General features: G+C 38.3%; 1 non-coding gene across 1 annotated transcript; it reads right to left on the reverse strand.

The window, feature by feature from the left end:
• Positions 1–3,907: 3,907 nt before the first annotated feature.
• LOC145007745 (small nucleolar RNA R71) lies at positions 3,908–4,014 on the reverse strand. The gene has a single exon (XR_013663113.1). It is a non-coding gene; the product is annotated as a small nucleolar RNA R71 (small nucleolar RNA).
• Between the last annotated feature and the right edge of the window lie 918 nt (positions 4,015–4,932).

The following is a 4,932-nucleotide window of genomic DNA, read 5'->3' on the forward strand; positions in this document are numbered from 1 at the left end:
TAAAGAAGCTTGGAAGTTGGATCTTGAGAAGTAGGCTCGAAATCTAAGGAGCTTGGAGCAAAGAGAAGTTAGTTGATCTAACTCTTCTTCATCTTGGTATCAATTTTAAGGTAACAAGTTGTTACCTTGACTTATCTTTAGCTAGATCTATTCATGCATAGGTTTAGGGACATTTTTAGCATGTTTGTGAATTATTTCGGGTAGTGGGCATGATATGAACTTGTAACTTCAAATATGGACTTCTCTAAGTCCCTATACTCATAAAGTTATCAAATTTATCAAGCTTAGGCCCTTTTCTTAGGGTTAAACCTTTCCCTTATCTTGGATTTGCCATTTAGGACCATGCATGTACGTAAAGTTTGCAACTTTACATGGAAACGATGCTCCAGGAGGTTAGATCTGCAATTCGGTGCTTTGGGGTAGCTTAAAACAAAACCTCTGAATGAGAAATGGACTAAAGGGACTCAACGAGTCGGATGATGATTGGACATTGTGGATTTCCACATGGACTCGGCGAGACGGTGAGACAACTCGATGAGACAGATGTTGTTTTCCCGAAAATTAGACACGTATGGACTCGACGAGTTGTTTGGAAAGTCGGCGCATCAACTAGGGTTTTCATGATTTCCTGAGTTCTAAAAAGACTCGATGAGTCAGTGAACTGCACTCGACGAGTTGGGTTAACATAGACAATTGACCTTGACCATTGACTTTGACATTGACCAAGGGTTGACAAGTTTGACTTCTAGGGGTATTTTAGTAATTTGGGAATATATGGAAGTGGATCGTTGGTGGATGTTGGTGTTGGATTTGGAGCTATGTTTGGAGGAGCTTAACATTACCATTCCAAGCTACTTGTGAGGTGAGTTGTCCTCACTATACTAACAGGGTCGAAGTCACGAATGTTGGCCCCTTTCGGATTTATATTCAGCTTTATTCTATGATATGCTTATTGATTTACATCCTGGTAGTCAGGATGGTGATATGCTTAATGACTTGGTTAGGTCGGTATCCTGGTATATAAGATAATGCTACGTTAGTGACCGGTTACATTGGTATCCTGGTATATAGAATAATGCTATGTTAGTGACAGGTTAAGTGGATATCTTGGTTATAGGATGTAGCTATGATTAGTCATCTGTTAAATCAGTTTGGCTATTATATACATGCTAGGTCGATATCCTGGTATATAGGATAATGTTATGTTAGCGACCTGTTAGGTCGGTGTCATGGTTATAGGATGTTGCTATGATTAGTGGTTTGTTAGATCGTTTTGACTGGTAGATATATTCTAGTGTATGATATTTATGTGCACATGATTCTTTAATTAGGATTGGGTTGAGGCGGATCTGCTTCGTGCTGAAGGCCAATATACCCTAGGCGGATCGGATAGACTACATACCCTGGAGGGCATATTAGTTAGGCCGAATTCCCGACCAGTGGTCCATATAGGCTGAAGGCCCTGAGAGATGGTCCATCCGTATTGAACACTCGGAGAGCGGTCCAGATAGACTGAAGGTGATATTTTCATAATTATCCATATGTTTAGCATATATTTTTATTCATTTTTAGCTGATTATATGTATAATATGGACAAAAGGTACTTAATAATGCCCAAATTCTGTTTTCGGTCCAAAAGACATCTTTGGAAGCAAAAAGGAATAAGGAGAAGCGATTAGAGACCAAAGAATGAAGAAAAAGGAAAAACGACACACCTATTCGGCAAGTCCACACACCAACTCGAGGAGTTCATAAGAATGTTCCCGAAGAAAAGTCAAAAATCCTTGCCGTACACGGATTTCATACACCTACTCGGCGAGTCCACGAACTACTCGTCGAGTAGCCCCTGTTGTGTGATAACTATAAATATGGAGTCTTAATCCGAATTAAAGAACTATTATAGTTTCCTTGGAGATAGAGCTATGATTAGAGAAACCCTTGAAGACCTCAAGAACCCTAATCTTTGATCTTTTGAATTTTGGAAGCGAATTAGGTTATATTTTCCACTTAATCTTAGGATTGAATTATGTTTAGCTTAATCAAATTCGTTTTTTAGCTTGGTTTCCTTGCAATCATGAGCTTAAATTCGGATGGTTTCTATTTAGTAAGAACCAAATTACTCCTATGGTTTAATTAATACTTTTGATGATTGTTTATTGGTGATTTTATTAAATTAAGTTTGTTAAAGAACCTTATGCATTAACTACAACTATTTTCTATTAACTAGAAGACGATTAAGCTGCATGAACATCTCTTAGTTGTTAACCTCATATGTTTATGTGACCAATATATCATATGACTTGGAATAATGAACATGAAACTAGAGTTAATAAGAGAATGGATAAATTAATGTGTGAGCTTGTTTGAGAAACCAACAAACAAGAGGTTAATTGAATCACCCATTTGATTAACCAATTACAAATCTTATTTAACCCAAATAATTGAACTAGCGAATTAATTAGTTTAAACAATTGGCCACTTCTTGAATTGATTAATTATCTAAGGGTTAGTATTAGTGAATATGAACCTAACCACTATAGTTGGTAACCAATAACGGTTAATATATCACATTACTATAAAAATAACCATAGGAGTGAATTGGTTGAACCTAAATAGAAACTCTTTATCAAAATTTGGTGAATTTCTACTTGTTTTAGCTTTTAGTTAAATCTCGTGTTAGGTGATTTGTTTAAGTTTCTAGTCTTGTAAAACTAGAGAAAAACCTTTATTTTTATTACTTGCTTAGTTAAAATTAGTTGTTAGTTTAATTTCTGTTCCCTGAGTTTGACACTCTACTTATCCAACTATACCACTAAAAGACAGGTTCACTGCCTTTGTGTGCTAAATTTATAACTTAAATCTATGATTAAAACCAGTGAATTTTACACACATCAAGTTTTTGGTGCTGTTGCCGGGGAACGGTTCAAAAATTAATCTAATTCCTAATTTTATCGATCCTTTGTGTGAGTTTTCTGGCACAATGTTAATTTGTTTCAGTGCATTTTACACACATTTAGCAAGTAGGTTAGGTTTTAGAATTTAGTAGATTTTTTTTAGCAATTTTTTAAGAATTATTCTCTTTAGCTTTATTTTTTTTATACAACAAGCTACTCGCCGAGTGCATTCGCGGCTACTCGGTGAGTAGCCTGCTGTTTGATATTTATTTTTCTGTTTAGTTAAGTTGCATTTTTTTGTTATTTTTACTTGTTTATCTTGTTTTATTTCAGGACTTTCATGACAAGAGGATCCAACACTCCGCTGGTGCCCCCGCTTAAAGACCCGGAATCCGCATTGAGAAAAAACAGAGGCAAGGACGTGGAGAGCTCAAATACACCTAAAAAGTCAACTTTGTCTAACTTGAAGACTGTTTTTGGGAAGAAGAAGAGAACCAAATTAGGAGCATCCAGTGCATCTTTAGCAAGCGAAGACCCGATCAAATAAGACACTGAGTACGACACCGAGGAGGAAGAAGAACCTACATACGGGCACGAATCTGATTCCGGCGACGAGTTAGCTCTTACCATGGCTAACATTGATGAAAATTCCCATGGGAGAGTCGAAGAAGAGGATCCGCAATGACACCGGCCCGAGACTTGTGCAACCCGCAATTCCCGCTACTGCTACTTTCGAACTAAAGGGCCAGATACTCGCTCAACTAAAGGAGATTCCTTTCTATGGAAAAGACCACGAAGATGCTTACAAGAATTTGGATGAAGTCAATGATGTAGCTAATTAGTTTAATGTTCCAAATGTGCCTCGCGATACCCAGCTACTTCGCATGCTTCCAGTTATATTCAAGGGTGCTACAAAAGATTGGCTCAAGTCATTCCCTCCCGGGTCGGTCACTACATGGGCTAAGATGAAAGAAGAATTTATTCACCACTTTTGCTCACCTTCTAAAATAGCCAAGTTGAAGAAGGCCATTGCTAACTTTGAACAGCAAGCTGGAGAGTCACTATATGAAGCATGGGAGAGGTATAAGAGCCTGCTAAGGAATTACCCACACCATGACCTTAATAGCCAACAAAAAGTCTCCATCTTCTATGACAGAGTCAATGTCACAACAAGGCAATTACTTGACTCGCAAGGCCCGCTCACAAAGAAGCCACCCCCGGTGATCAAAGAATTGATTGAAGAATTCTCTAAGCATTCTAGAGAATACCATAATCCAAGAAATGATGTGACTAGGGAGCTGCCTATGCAGCTTCAGAAGACTTGTCAGCGGTCATGGCTATGCTAAAAACCATGGATAGGAGGATGGATAAAATGGATCAAACGATCCATGCTATTCAGATGGGTTGTGAGAATTGCAATGGGCCTCATCTTACTAGAGACTGCGACTTGAAATGGCAACAAAAAGGTGCAAGTTTGTTACTCAAGTGGGGACCGATATAATGAAGATTGGCACAAACCAAAGAAGGAGTGGCTCCCTTATGACGAGTACAAGAAGGCTAAGGAGGATAAGTAAAAGCAAAAGGGAAGGGGTTTTTACCAAAAGGAGGAGCCGACACAAGAAAGAAAACCAATTTTGGAAAAGATGCTCACCAAATTTGTAGTTGCTACAGAAAAGATACATAATGATCATGATGCTGCAATCCAAGAAACAAGAACAATGCTTAGAAATCAGCAAACATCTATCCACAACATTGAAATGCAGCTTGGGCAACTTGCTCAACAAATCAACCAAAGATCACCCGATGAACTTCCTAGTAAAACCGAAAACAACCCATGATGCACGCACATAAACATAGTCACAACAAGAAGTGGGAAGATAATTACTCCTCTAGCACCCATTCAGAATGAAGCACCCAAAGACTTGAAAAAGGAGGATGCGGAAAAGTGGGATAAAAAATAAAATTCTGCATGACACAGACCTTACTCCCCGAGTCCATAATATGGACTGGACGAGTCCACTGCCATATTTGAAAGAAC

Source organism: Lactuca saligna, chromosome 7, assembly GCF_052625555.1.
Source record: "Lactuca saligna cultivar CGN05327 chromosome 7, ASM5262555v1, whole genome shotgun sequence".
NCBI classification, from domain to species: Eukaryota; Viridiplantae; Streptophyta; class Magnoliopsida; order Asterales; family Asteraceae; genus Lactuca; species Lactuca saligna.